Source organism: Scylla paramamosain, chromosome 7 (assembly GCF_035594125.1).
Source record: "Scylla paramamosain isolate STU-SP2022 chromosome 7, ASM3559412v1, whole genome shotgun sequence".
Classification (NCBI taxonomy): domain Eukaryota; kingdom Metazoa; phylum Arthropoda; class Malacostraca; order Decapoda; family Portunidae; genus Scylla; species Scylla paramamosain.
This window is the reverse complement of record NC_087157.1, coordinates 12,964,095-12,980,000: the sequence shown is the minus strand read 5'-3', so window position 1 is coordinate 12,980,000 and position 15,906 is coordinate 12,964,095. Positions and strand designations below refer to the sequence as shown.

At 39.9% G+C, this 15,906-nt stretch overlaps 1 protein-coding gene across 2 annotated transcripts in view; it reads left to right on the top strand.

The window, feature by feature from the left end:
- LOC135102087 (cAMP-dependent protein kinase inhibitor gamma-like) overlaps window positions 1–15,906 on the top strand; it is a 200,725-nt gene that overhangs the window by 62,084 nt on the left and 122,735 nt on the right. For both annotated transcript variants that reach the window (XM_064006820.1, XM_064006821.1), the window contains exon 2: window positions 15,671–15,717. The gene's annotated coding sequence lies outside the window, so the exon portion shown is untranslated. The remainder of the gene's footprint in view (window positions 1–15,670; window positions 15,718–15,906) is intronic.

Here is a 15,906-nt window from a genome sequence, read left to right as displayed (position 1 = left end):
TCTGACCTAATTAATCTACCTATCTTTGTGTCATCCGCAAATTTACTAACATCACTACTAATTCCACTATCCAAGTCATTGATATACATTAGAAATAGCAATGGCCCTAATACTGATCCCTGTGGCACCCCACTAATTACATGACCCCACTCGGATTTCGAGCCGTTTATTACCACTCTCTGTCGCCTGTCACTAAGCCATGACCCTATCCAACCTAACACCTTCCCATCTATCCCGTGTGCCCTAACCTTTCTCAGGAGCCTTTGATGGGGTACCTTGTCAAATGCTTTACTAAAGTCCAGATATAAGATATCATAACTATCACCATGATCTACTGCCTCGTACACCCTACTGTAAAAACTTAACAAGTTTGTCAGGCAAGACTTCCCCTTCGTGAAGCCATGCTGTGACTGATTGATCAAGTTATGGTTGTCTAAATGTTCTCTAATGTTCCTCGCTATTATTGACTCTAACATTTTACCTACAACTGAAGTTAAGTTGACAGGTCTATAATTAGACGCTAAAGTTTTATCTCCTTTCTTAAAGATGGGTACTACATTAGCCTGCCTCCACATTACTGGTACCTCACCCGACTCCAGTGATTTCCTAAAGACAGAAACTAACGGCTCACTAATAATCTCTTTACATTCCTTAAGTACTCTGGGATATATTTCATCAGGTCCTGGTGACTTGAACTTTTTTAGCCTATCTATCTCCTGTTCCACTATCTCCCTAGTTATGGAAATATCTGTCAGCTTCTCATTCTCATCTGCTCTAAACACCTGTTCACTATCTGGCATATCCTGCATGTTTTCCTGGGTGAAGACAGTTAAAAAATAATCATTCAGAAGTTTACTAATCTCCTCCCCAGAACTAACCAGCTCCCCATCTGCTGCCCTTAATGGACCTACAGTATCCTTATTCTTCGTCCTGTATACCTGATAAAATCCCTTGGGGTCCGTCTTCGCCTGGCTGGCTACCTTTGATTCATAATTTTCCTTAGCTTTCCTCGTTAACTTCCTGACTGTTCTAATTCATTATATTGTGTCCTTAAAACTTCTTCACCTGCCCTTAATCTCCTATATATACTTCTCTTACGCCCTATATAATGCTTTAACCTAGCAGTCATCCATTTAGGGTCATTTTTTTGTGATCTTATCGTTCTATACGGGATATTTGCTAACTGACCTGTATGAACTTTATCTACGAAATATTTATACAATTCATCTACATTTACTTCACCTAGTCCTCTCATCTCGTCCCCTACCATCCTCTCCACTCCCTCATCTACTCGCCTCGACCTCACCTCTCTCATTTCAGCATGACCTGACATTCCAACATACTCACACCTAGCTCCCCCCCTTCCTCTTTCCTCCTCCCTTCCGGACACATCTTCCCTCCTCTTGTCCTACACCCTCACGCCTCACCTCACCTCTCTCATCCTGCCTTATCTCTCTGAACTCCGTCCCTGACCTGACCTCACCCTGCATCCCTTGCCAGTCCACTCCTTGGAGGTACCTTTTTAATTCTTCAAAATCTGCTCTCCGAAAGTCAGGTATTTTACTAGTGTTTTTGTTTCTAACTGTTTCTTCCCATTCTAAATTGTACCTAATTTCCCTATGGTCACTGTTACCTAGCTGTCCTCCAACCTCTACCTGCGTGACTGCTTCCTCCCTGCTAGTAAGAATTAAATCTAGAATATTATTCCCCCTTGTGGGTTCTACGACTACCTGTTTTTTTGTATCAGCATCCAAGAATATAGCTGAAAAAAAAGAAGATATAAAATAAATACTGAGAATACAATTTTCCTCTCACTCTCTGATAAATTTATGTGGAAATTCTCAACCTTTTCCGGTGACATGTCCACTTTCTGAACTTGGTGGGGATATGTCAGTCTCTGTCGAGTTCCAGTTAGATACGTAAAAATTATAGTAAAGATATAGAGAAATCTTGAAAACACAGTAGGTCTCCAAAGTTCTTGTACTCGGCTTAACTCTCACTTTTTGGTAAATATATATGATTCTTTTTTTTAACTTTATATACGAGTAATTGCCTGCCTGTCTTTTGAACTTGTTACGTATAGAAATTATTGTCTTCCTCACGTTCCTCGAGCTTTCTAAACTCGTACGTGTAAATCATTGCCTTCCTCGTCTTCCTGGACATCGAGTATGAAATGAACCTGGAAAAAAAAAAAAAAACATCCCATATCTTTGACTCATTCTGAAGGAGAAAGGATCGAACGGGAACCCAAGAAGTCACATCGCCACCCGAGAACTTCCTGGCCTGTGTGCTCCCCGTGCTGGCATGGAGGGCGGCGCGACCTTTTGCCGACAAGTGGAGCCTGGTTATTTCTCTCTCTCTCTCTCTCTCTCTCTCTCTCTCTCTCTCTCTCTCTCTCTCTCTCTCTCTCTCTCTCTCTCTTTCTCATACTTGAGTGGATAAGCTATTTCTGGTGTCTCGTCCACTTCCTGAAGGTGAAGCTCATTACTACCTGTTACCAGAGACTTATCATTATTATCGTTATTAGAGATTTATTTCTTCTTTCGTTATTTGAGATTTATCATTATTATCGTTATTAATTATTTATCATTGTCATTATTAGAGATTTGTCATTATTATCGTTGTTAGAGATTTATTATTATTCTCATCAGAAATTTATCATTATCATCTTCATTAGAGATTTATCATTATTATTGTACTCCTTTACTTTATTCTTTATTTTTTTTTCATCATTTATCTATTTATTTTTATCTCCTTGATTTAAAGATAGTTGCATGTATTTGTCTACTGTTCGTTCTACACGTAAATTACTGTTCGTGATGGTGAAGGTCATAATTAGCTGTCATCTCGTGGCCATGCTCGTGTAGATTATTCTCTTTATTTTATGTTCGTTCTTAATTGCAGAAAGTTCATATGGAGTCACTGATTGTTACTCGTCTCGTATTGCTTGTTATCATTAGTGTGAAGAGAATAATAGATTTGGATTTATTTAAGTCTTCTGCAGTCGCTTATGTACGTCCCTTTGTATATTTCCCTCTGCAATTGCCTATTATTATGAGTATGACGATTTGTAGAGAGTCCTGTGCAGTCGCCTTTTGTTACTCATCCACGTCTGTTTGTATATTTTCCACTTGCGTCGATTATTACTATGACGAGTGTAATACACTATGCCTTCACTACTCCACTTTAATAATCTAATTTAAGTTAATCTCCTTACTGCGCCAAACATTGCTGGACATTACCTGGATGGCTTTGGTCAGTACAGGTATTTATTCATCTCGACCTGAATGCCACAGAAGAGCAAATCAGTGACGCGAAATAGTGCCAAGGGGAGAGTCGAACCAGGAGAGGCAGTGGAGTTGCTTCCTTGACCACCATACACACACACACAAACACACACACACACACTATTTGGGAACCTGACGTGCCTGATTGTTTTTTTCACGTGCTGTTGATGCCTGTTTGTCAATTATTCTGAATTACGCGGAGGCGGCGCCATAATGATCAGGTAAATTGAGTTATTGTGCGGCAGCCTTTGCTCGCCACGCCGCGGCTAAAGGCTTCGTGGGATGGTGGTTATTTCCGATCACTCAGTGCGTCTGCCGTTGCGTGCTTTTGTTGATGTTTTTTTTTTTTTTCTTTAGTAATGAAAGTTGATGGTATTTGTATTTGTTTTTCTTTTCCCATATATTTGTACTCAATTCATTTACCGGTACTTGTCATTTCAGTGGAGTTTTAATGCGAGAGCCCGTGTAATTTTGTACGTAATGTTAATGAAAGTTGGTAGCATTTTTTTTTTTTTTTTTTATCTATTTCATTTTATTTTATTTTATTTCATTTATTTTATTTTGTTTTATTTATTTTATTTATTTATTGTATTTCTTTATTTTCTTTCTTTTTTTCAGTTTTATTTATTTATTTATTCATTTTATTTATTTATTTATTTATTTTTTTTACCTATTTCTGCTCAGTGCATCCGTGTGACTTTGTAGATAATATTAATGAAAGTTTATAGTATTTTTAATTTCGGTGGAGTTTTAGTTCGAAAATACGTTTCTTTTTTTTTCTTTTTTTTTTAGGTAATATTGATGAAAATTGGCAGCTCTCCTATTTTCTTTTCTTCATATTCTTACTTACTGCGTCCATCGTTATTTGTCATTTCAGTGGAGTTTTATTACATGAATCCGTGTAATATTGATGAAAACGCATAGTATTTAATTAAATTTTCTCATTTTTTTTATGTTTGGATCATGGTTCATATTAACGTAAGCTCCTTACTTCCTATTTTTCTTATCAAATCAAAGGATTAATATTTCAAATTTTAGAGTAATGCGTCTTTTTTATTATCCTTTGGATATTAATTTTCATTTATCTATTTTTTAATAGAGATAAGGTCGTATTTTCCTTCGTGTAGCTAAGAGTAAGACTACATTCTGTGAATTTTTGTATAGTTATCGGAATTCGTAATGTAGGATTAGAGATATTTTCAAAATAATGTAATAAGCATTAGTGGGATGGATAAACACAGACAGGAAGAAGATAAGACAGATTTATGGATGAGTACGATAGACGGAAATGGGCAAGTATGTTTTGTACAGGGACTGCCACATGTAGGCCTGATGGTTTCTTATTTTCTTATGTCATTATGTTTTTAGGTTGAGTGAGACGGTGAAGGTGTAAGATGTGAGGACAGCAGTGGCAGTACAGTGTGTTTTGCGTATGGACGGGTGTGAGGGAAGGGAGGGGAGCCGAGTGAAAGTATATAAAAATAATTTGTTTTCGTTGAACTACTGACGCTTGAGCACATCTTCCTGTTCCTCGCTCAGCCTCTCCCAGCACAGGGCACCGAACCACGCCGCTGGGATGACACGCCCTGGATGTTTCCGAGTGGCCGTGGGAGAACGTAGTAGCAAGAGGAGGATGCGTAGTGAGAGGAAGAATAGGAGGAAGAGAGTGTAAAAGAAGGTCACCGATAAATCATTAAGTCTTTCTGTAGTCTCTCTCTCTCTGTCTCTCTCTCTCTCTCTCTCTCTCTCTCTCTCTCTCTCTCTCTCTCTCTCTCTCTCTCTCTCTCATATGTCTATTTCTATCCATCTGTCTATCTATCTATCTGTCTATCGGTCTATATTTTTATATATCTGTATTTCTGTCTATCTATCTATCTATCTATCTATCTATCTATCTATCTATCAATCAATCAATCAATCTATCTATCTATCTATCTATCTATCTACGTATCTACGTATCTATCTTTGTGTGTGTGTGTGTGTGTGTGTGTGTGTGTGTGTGTGTGTGTGTGTGTGTGCATAACCCATTTAGCCGGTCCAGTAGCACAGTGGTTACCGTGCTCGATTCGTTAATAAGGGGTCTGGGATCGATACCCCGTCCAGACACAGACAGAGGTCGTTCTGCCTGGCCTCCTTTCACGCTGACTCTCCGTTCACTCGGGGCGACGCGTCTATACTGGGAGCGTGGCGATCGATTTGAGGCGCTGCTGAGAGTGGATGTGAGTGAAAGGCAGTGCAGTTATCGGGACAGTAAAGCTGAGGTAATGTGATGCTCCTGTATACAGTATAGAGACTACAGTATACTCGTACAGTATAGAGGCAGCCTGTAACCATTGCCTCTCATTACCTGTATACGGTTTCAAGACACATATCGAATCTTGGATTATCGCTTTCACGCTGTTTTCTTTGGAGACAGAGAGCTTCAGTGGCTTTTTTTCAAACCTTCTTTTGTTGCCCTAGGTCAGATCCTCTTTTTACATAAAAAAAAAAAAAAACATACAAAAGAGCCCACTCACTTCCACTGTGATTACTGTTCCTTATTCATTTTTTGGTCCTATTGTCTGCTGACCATCTCCTTTCAAGACCTGACAAGTGATAGCTTCTTACAGATCAAGGGACTTCGGTTTTTTTTTTTTTTTTTGTAATGTCAGAGAATCTCTGGCCTTGAACAACACAAAAGCTATATAAAAAAAGAAAAGAAGCTCCAATGAAGGTGCCAGTCCCCAAAGAGAGTGGCCAAAAGGGTCATTCAAATCTGAATATCTTTAAATCTCTCTCTCTTGAAACAATTGAAGTCCGAGGCACTAGAAATACAGAAGAAGACAGAGAATTCCAGACTAAACTAAATACAAACATGTTACTTGACTTTTAACGATGATTTTACTTATTATCTGATGCTCAGGCTTTTAGATCACTAGTGAAATAAGTATATCTTTCTATATCCTTTACTATTCTAGTAGTGAGGATGTTGTCCAGCTTAACTCACTGCTCTCATAATGTGTATTTGTGTGTGTGTGTGTGTGTGTGTGTGTGGCCGCTTGAGTGCAAATGGTGCTAATATTAGGAAAGGCTTGTAAAGGGTGGTTGATTGACTGACTGATCGATTGTTTCATTTAGCTAAATTTAAGAAGCCACAAGAATGTGCTGCACGATTAACTATCCTGCTCCTCCTCCTTCTCCTCCTCCTCCTTCCGAAGAGAAAAGTGAGACTAGAAGAGGTTGGTTACTTCACACTGCACGCGATTCCCTCTTACTCCAACATGTCATGTGCGTTCAATCTTACACACACACACACACACACACACACACACACACACACACACACACACACACACACACACACACACACACACACACACACACACACACACACACACACACACACCTGACCTAATTTTCGTAATGGTGCGGGGTGACATTCAGGTGAGGGCAAAAGGCGAGGAGGAGGAGGAGGAGGAGGAGAAGCAATACGAGGTGAAGGCGAAGCGGTGTAGGGAAGGCGGGGAATAAAAGAGGAAAACGAGACCACGAAATGAGAAGGAGGAGAATGAAAGAGGGGAATGAAAGAGGAGATGGAGGAAGGGAGCTTGATAACGTAAATGGAATAAGAGAAAGAGAAGGAGACCAAAAAGGAGGAGGAGGAGGAAACGAGAAGGCATTGGGGAGAAAGTCATTACCTGGTCGTTAAGATGATGAGAATGACCCAACTTAAAGAGAACGAAGAAAAAGAAAGAAGAAAAAGAAGATAGAGAAGAAAAGATGGGTAATAATTATTCAGATAATTTGAAGAAAAAGAAGATAAACGAAGAAGGAGGAGGAATTTGTTGGATTTAATTTTTGGTTGATTTTAGTAGTTTTGTGTTTGTATGTGTGTGTGTGTGTGTGTGTGTGTGTGTGTGTGTGTGTGTGTGTGTGTGTGTGTGTGTGTGTGTGTGATTTTTTTTTATTTCACTTGATTGTTTATTAAATATTCGGACTTCATATGAAAAGTAAGGAGGACAGCCCCTATTACAAAATATTTTAACATTGTTTACTTCTAATGTTACCTAGATGATTGTACGTAGATATTTCACACGAGTTATTGCACTGTCATTGCTACCTGAATAAACTTAGTACAGTTTCAACAAGTAACGCCAGTTTCTTCAGTATAGTTACATTACTTGTCAGCATTAATGAAATATACTTGAATTGACTTGGTCTGTCTCTGTAATAGCCAGGAATATATTTATTTCTGTCTTGCAATTTCTTCGTTTTCACACACTAACAATACATGATACTCATCACCTATCACACTAGTATTACATTTCTTACAAACACGATCTCCTCCTCTGATATTATTAAATCTTCCCACAGTGATTGGCAACTCATTATTAGAAGCACGTAGCTTTGTCAACAAAATACGATTAGCCTTACTCAGTTTAACAAGATACTCCTCTAAACAATAGATATGCTTATAAATTTTGTAACTACTACAAATAGATTTTGACACCAGAGTAGCATTTCATGATGTGAGCCATTGATCCTTTAGCCTTATTTCTACAGCTTTCCTAAACCAAGTTGAATTTACAACAGTTTGTGAGTCTCACACCCCTGACATAATGCAATTATTGCAAATATTCCCGATATGTGTCAACTATGTTGAAAAATAAAGACCTTATTGATCCAGCTTCCATAAATAACAATACATCAAATAACTAAGTTTACTGTCCCTACCTGTTATCAATCTTGCCCAAAAGTTTATCATTCTACAGTTAATATTGACTTCTAGTGGATAAACACCGAGCTCCGCATAAACTATATCATTACTTTTTTTTTTTTTTTATGTACAAACAACACATCCTTTAGAAATTTTGTATGCAATAGTTCCTTATCTCGTATAACATTATAACCTCATACGTGCTGCATACATCTGTACAGATGCTATCATGCTGTTATAGATTTCAAGTTGGATTTCCAGTGGTAAATCAAGATTTCTACTTGTCCCTATTACAGAATACATAGCTTTCTTGGCTTGTTCTACTAATTGTAGTTGACCGCTACGAAACCTACCATTATAATTAAAAGTGACCCTAACGTACTTGTACTTGTCAACAATTTCTATATTTTTGCCATTAAACTGGAAATTATTATTAAGAGAAATTCTTCCCCTGTTAAATACAACAGTCTTTGTCTCACTACAATTTACCGTCAGTTTCCATTAATTAGTATAACTATAAAATAGCTAACAGCATTCGCCTCATTTCCTCCTCACTATCGCACAGAATCACCGTATCATCTGCATACATAAGAACAAGTATTTTCATGAGTCTGTTCACAAGATCTTCACTAAAATAAAAATGTTTACAGTTTTTTTTATCGTGAAGTTCTTCAATATCGTTTATATAATAAGCGAATAGTAATGGAGACAAATTTTCCCCTTGCTTAACACCAGCATTACATACAAAGGTTTCAGACAACTCTTCATTTAACATAACGCATTACTTGATGTTCTCATACATCCTCTGAATTACATTTAGGATTTTACCTTTTACATTTTCTTTCACTAGTTTATACCATAGTCCCTCCCTCCATACCATATCAAAAGCTTTAGCATAATCAACAAACAAACAAAACAACTTTTCCTTTTCTTCCATTTGAACAGTTCTGTTACACTTTTTAATAAAAATATGTGATCCAAAGTTGAATATTCATTCCTAAACTCAACCTGACTTTCTTCCATAACATCGTAGGCATTCGTAAACTTTCTTAGACGTTAATTTAAAATACTGGTAAATAATTTCCCCATGCAGATTAGTAGAGTTATACCCCTGTAGTTATTACAATCATTTATATCTCCCTTATTTTTATACAATGGCATTACAACACCTACCTGCCATTCACTCGGGAAATCACCAGCGTGAAGAATTTTGTTGAATAATTTTACATACAGTGGACACATCATATCTTTAGTATTCTTGATGTATTCATTTAGTATCATATCACTTCCTGGACTTTTGCTGTGTTTTAACCTGTTGATACATTTCGTAATCTCCTGACTACTAATAAAATCGTTAAGTATGGGTGAAGTGGCCTCGTTATCATCATAAGTGTAATCAAATCTCTCATCAGCGTGAGTTTCGTGACAAAGGTGTTTGAAGTGTTCATAGAAATTTTCAAGTGTAAGAGATATGTCTTTACTTTCTTGGAGCCTTTTATTATTTTCCAGCACAGCGAAGAATCTTTTGTTTTATTTTCTCTTAGCTGTTTGATGACATTAATTCTCTGCTTGTTTTGAACCCTTTTAATCTCTCGTCCATAGTTTTTACTTTTAATAATCAAAGTGTTAGAATTGGTATTGTTTTTTCTTACGTTATAATTATGTTTCGCTTTATGATTCTCTCTTCTACTTTTTCAACAATTAGCTTCATATCCATTCATACATGCTTATACTTTGTTTTTACTATTGGCGGGAAAATCTTAAAAGCAGAGGTCAAGTACAAGATGTTTAAATCTTTCACTTATTTCCCTCAACTGACAAGTCATCTATCCTTAAAATGGTCATTTACTTTACTTTACTTTCATCAACGCAACTTAAGTATTCATCTTTCTTCTCAACCTTCCATCTCCCAGGTCTCTCATGTGTATTCTCTCTCTGTGTAACTATTGTATCTGAATTTCAAACTAACTTATGAAATACACACACACACACACACACACACACACACACACACACACACACACACACACACACACACACACACACACACACACACACACACACACACACACACACACACACACACACACACACACACACACACACACACACACACCTTCTGTTTCCTCCCTCTTCCCCCTCCCCTTCTCTCTCTCTCTTCCTTTGTCTCCCTCCTCTTCCTCATTCCAGATAATCCATTGCTCCTTCCCTCCCTTTGATAGAATGGAGTAGGAAGAGGAGGAGGAGGGAAGATAAAGCAGCAGAGTATAAAAAGAACCTTGCCAAAGAAATAAGTATGGAATAAAAGAGGTCGTAAAATAGGAAGGAAAGAGAGATAAGTGAGAAAACATATGAGAAGAAGAAAAGAAGAGAAAAGAAAAAAGATGAAAGAAGAAGGAAGGAAGGAAAGAAAGAAAGAAAGAAAGAATGAAAAAAAAATAGGAAAAAAACGAACCATAAAATTAAAAGAAAACATGAAACAGAAGGAAGAAAAGAAAGTAATTAAAAAGAAATAGAAAAAAGAGATGTCTTAAAATTACAAAGAAAGAGGAAGAAGAGAAGAGAAAAATAAAGAAAAATTGAGGAAAGGAGAAACATGAGATGAAAAAGGAAAGAAGAAGAGGAAGATAATGAAGGAATATTGGAAAATAGAAGTAGAAGTAAAAGTAGAATACAAACACCAGTAAGAAAGATCAGAAGAATGAAGAAAAGGGGATGATGGTGAATGGAGAGAGAGAGAGAGAGAGAGAGAGAGAGAAGAGAGAGAGAGAGAGAGAGAGAGAGAGAGAGAGAGAGAGAGAGAGAGAGAGAGAGAGAGAGAGAGAGAGAGAGAGAGAGAGCTATCAGCTGTGTATAAATAACTGAAGAAGGATGATTGACTTTTCCTTAATGTTGACGTAACCCACCACCTCTCTCTCTCTCTCTCTCTCTCTCTCTCTCTCTCTCTCTCTCTCTCTCTCTCTCTCTCTCTCTCTCTCTCTTTTTTTTTTTTTTTTTTTAAACAAATATTTACAGAAAGGCTTAAAATTCCACGTTGAGTGTGGAATTATTTAAAAGCCTATGTTAGTATTTTTAACAGGAATAACACTATACATGCTTAACATAAAGATTATAATGTTAATACAATAAAATAATAAAAATTTAAAGATTTAAAGCGCCAGTGGGGACAGGTGCGTGCTACGCCAGCTGTGGGCTGCCAGCTTCACCTGGTGCGTGGACATGTCCTGCACTTGGGGCGTGGCCGCCGTGAACATGTTCCACAGCCGCGAAGTCCTGGCTGTGTAGGTGCGCTGGTGTTGGCTAGAGCGAGATCGAGGCACCTTCACTAGCTCGTCGCTACTGGCTGCAGCTCTGGTGCACCTCTGTACTGCGTGTGGCAGCAGCCTCAGGGGGTCAAGGTGAGGGACCCTCTGCACCTGAGTTTTGTGGCACACCACTAGTGCCGACACGTCCCGGCGGTGCTCCAGTGACGTTACTGGTGGTGGGTGCTGTTGGTCCTCATCGGTGGCCACCAAGCGCAGGGCTCGCCGCTGCACAGCATCCAGTCTCTGCATGTGGGTGGCGGCACTCGACATCCAGGACAGGGCACCGTACTCCATACATGGGCGTATCTGTGCCCTGTATAGCGTGAGGATGCCCCGTGGGTCGAGGGTGTTCGCCATCCTACGCAGGGCAGAGACTCGGAGAGAGGTCTGGCGGGCGACTACACTGATGTGGTGATCGAAGCGTAGGCCGCGGTCCACAGACACGCCCAGGATCTTGATATAATCCTGAAGTGGCAGGCTCTTGCCTCCAAAACGCAGCTGTCCTGAGACTGCGTGTGAAGCACCTGGGGACCGCGAGATGACCATCGCCTGCGTCTTCTCAGGAGCGAAGTTGACCTGCCACATCTTTCCCCACTGCTCCACCAGTCCGAGCTGCCTGTTCAGCTCAGTGACGGCACGCTGACTGTCGAGGCGGCAGTAGGAGCGGGAGAGTGTGCAGTCGTCGGCGTATGCTGCCACAGATGACAGCTGCCGGAGGAGGTCGTCGATGTATATGTTCCATAGGACTGGGCCCAAGACGGAGCCTTGTGGAACTGAGGCCCGGACAGGTGAAGGTCTTGATGACTGCCCGTTGACTACTACCTGAAGGGTCCTACCCTGGAGGTAATCTTCTCTCTCTCTCTCTCTCTCTCTCTCTCTCTCTCTCTCTCTCTCTCTCTCTCTCTCTCTCTCTCTCTCTCTCTCTCTCTCTCTCTCTCTCTCTCTCTCTCTCTCTCTCTCTCTCTCTCTCGCTCCCTGTCCATAAATACGTTTCCTTTCAACTTTTCATCTGTCTTACAAATTTTTAATGCAGTATAGTACCTCCTCCTCCTCCTCCTCCTCCTCCTCCTCCTCCTCCTACTCCTACTCCTCCTCCTCCTCCTCCTCCTCCTCCTCCTCCTCCTCCTCCTCCTCCTCCTCCTCCTCCTCCTCCTTCTGCTTCCTTCCTTCCTCATTCCTGAACGGTGGCGAGATTCCTGCAGCCTCCCGTGGCATCCGTGATCAATAACCTACTTCACGCCATGCATCCGAAGCCCCACGATCGATGCTGCCCTGTGCTGAGGAGAACATGTCCGGCTGCATCACTTCCCTTACCTGTTTACCTGTCCCATTCTCCCTGCGTCTGTGCTCATGTCCGTGTTCATTCAGTGTTCACATATCTTTCTTTTTTGTCAGTTTCGGAAGTACTCTCTTTGTTTCTCTCTTTTTTTCTATATATCTGTTCATTATGCATTCTTCCTTCACTACTTCCTCTTCCCTTTCCTCTCTTCTTCTCTCTCCCTCTCTCTCTCTCTCTCTTCATTCTGTCATCACACACTCCTCCTTCGTCAGTTTATATACTCTTTTCTTTTTCTTATCGCTTTATTTTTTTTCTCCTAGTCTCTTATTCCTTCTCTCGTTCTTCCTTTACTGTTTCCTCTTCCCTCACCTTCTGTCTCTCCCTTCATTCAGTCATCACACACCCCTTTATCAGTTTCTTCGCTCTTTTCTTGTTTATTCCCTCTTTTTCCCCCTGGTAATGTTATCTTTTTCCTTCATCCTTCTTTCTTTATTTTTATTTAGGATGGACACTGGCCAAGGGCAACAAGAATCCAATAAAAAAAAAAAAGCCCACTGAGATGCCAATTCCAGAACAGGGTCCAAAGCGGTAGTAAAAAATTGAAGGATAAGTGTCTTGAAACCTCCCTCTTGAAGGAATTGAAGTCATAGGAGAAACAGAAACACACAGGAAGTTCCAGAGTTTACCAGAGAAAGGGATGAATGATTGAGAATACTGGTTAACTCTTGCATTAGAGAGGTGGACAGAATAAAGGTGAGAAAAAGAAGAAAGTTTTGTGCAGCGAGCTCGCGGGAGGAGGGAAGGCATGCAGTTAGCAAGATCAGAAGAGCAGTTGGCATGAAAATAGTGGTAGAAGACAGCTAGAAATGCAACACTGCGGTGATGAGAGAGAGGCTGAAGACAGCTATTTCTTCCTCCCTCCCTTTTTTTTTTTTTTTTCCCTGTACTCTTTCTCTACCTTTTCACGTAATTTTTCTCACCATTCCTTTCACTTCTTCCTTCATTCATTTCTCGCTCATCTATCCCTCATCCTCTTCTCACCTTTCCCTCATTTCTTTCCTCCCTCACCTTTTCCCTCCCTCTCTCAGGACCTTACCTTTCCTCCACATTCCCCTTCCTCTTCCCTTTCCGCATTCCATTACCTCTACCCCCTTCCCCCTTCCCCTCCCTCAGTCTGCCCTTTACTGACTGACTCAGCACCTTTTTCACCTTCTCCTTCTCCTCCTCCTTCTCTTCAGCCACACCGCGTCGCCCACAGACTTTTAAACACCTGCTAACGACTTTTCTGTGGGGAGGGTGAGGGGAAGGTTTAAGAGGGGGGAGGAGAAGGGGAGGGGTGGTGTGGAAAAGTTAAGGGTAGGTGCTTATGGGAGGTTGGGGTAACACTGATTCATGAGTGGGGAAGTGGTATTAAAGATGTGTGTGTGTGTGTGTGTGTGTGTGTGTGTGTGTGTGTGTGTGTGTGTGTGTGTGTGTGTGTTCTTCTTCTTCTTCTTCTTCTTCTTCTTCTTCTTCTTCTTCTTCTTCTTCTTCTTCTTCTTCTTTTTCTTCTTCTTCTTCTTCTCGTTTTATTTTTCCTTTTTTTGTGTATATTTTCTTTTTTTTTTGTTTATTTATTTTTACTATTTTTTGTGTGTGGCTGTGGTTTTGTTTTATTTCTTGTTCTTATTCTTTTCACTTTCTTTTCTTGTTTTGGTTTTGGTTTTTGCTTGTTTTCCAGTCTCCTTTTCCTTTTTCTTCTTCTTCTTCTTCTTCTTCTTCTTCTTCTTCTTCTTCTTCTTCTTCTTCTTCTCCTTCTTCTTCTTCTTCTTCTTCTTCTTCTTCTTCTTCTTCTTCTTCTTCTTCTTTGTCCCCGTCGTCGTCTTCCATCTGTCGAAATATACTTAAACCTCCTCCTGCTCCTCCTCCACCTCGACCACATCATTATTGACAAGAAAAATATAAAACACGAATAAAAAGATGGACCGCACATCCTTCTTTTCTCCTTTCATCTTCTTCCCTTTCCCTTCCAATTTCCTCTTCCCTTCATCCTTCCTTATTCATTCATGTCCTTCTATACCTTCCCTCATCTTCCTTCTTTTTTTTTCCTCATATATCGTCGTTCTTCCTCCTCCTCCTCCTCCTCCTCCTCCTCCTCCTCCTCCTCCTCCTCCTCCTCCTCCTCCTCCTCTTTTTATCATCGAAGTGCAGATAAAATAATAACGTCTAATGTAAAGCAAGTGAAGCTCAGTTTTCTGTTGCACTTCACTGCCAATCCTTTAGATGTGTGTGTGTGTGTGTGTGTGTGTGTGTGTGTGTGTGTGTGTGTGTGTGTGTGTGTGTGTGTGTGTGAGTGTGTGTGGTTTTCTGATTCTCTTTCTCACTTGATATCGTTCGTTTGGTGTCTATTTAATCTTTTGGTTTATTCCTTTGTGTGTGTGTTTTTTTTTTTTTTGTTACTGATGGCGGTGGTGGTTGTGGTGTTATTACTACTACTACTACTGCTACTACTACTACTACTACTACTACTAAGTCTATTAATACTTTTCTATTTCTACAACAAAAATACCAACAACACCAACGACAACAACAACAACAACAATAACTAGTACAACAACAACAACAACAACAGCAACAACAACAACAACAACAACAACATCAACTACTACTACTACTACTACTACTACTACTGCTGCTACTACTACTACTGCTACTACTACTACTGCTACTACTACTACTACTACACTACTACTACTACTACTACTACTACTACTACTACTACTACTACTACTACTACTACTACTACTACTACTACTACTATTACTACTACTACTACTACTACTACTGCTAATAATAATAATAATGATAATAATAATAATAATAATAATAATAATAATAATAATAATAATAACCTAACTACCACCACCACCACCTCCACCATCACCACCACCACTACCACCACCACCACCACCACCAACAACAACAACAACACTAGCATTAATACTACCTACTTCTACCATCAGAGCCACCACAACACCAGTACCTTCTACCGCCACTTTCATCCACACCACTATTTCCTCCGTCATGTGTCTACCTGTCCTCACTCACGCCTCTTCTCTCACAGGTAAGCGGGAGGGAGGCCCACGTTGAGGCGAGGCCCCATTGATCACGGTAAGACCCTCTATTTGTTATATGAGAAGAGAGGAATGAGAGAAGAGAGAGAAGAAAGAAAATGACGTGAGTGTAAACAAAGAGAGGAGAAAAGAAAGGGAGAAAGAGAAGAGAAAAAGAAGTGAAAAAAACGAAACACAGGAGAGAAAGAGGAAAAGAGAAAGAAAGAAAAGAGAACGAGAAGAGAAA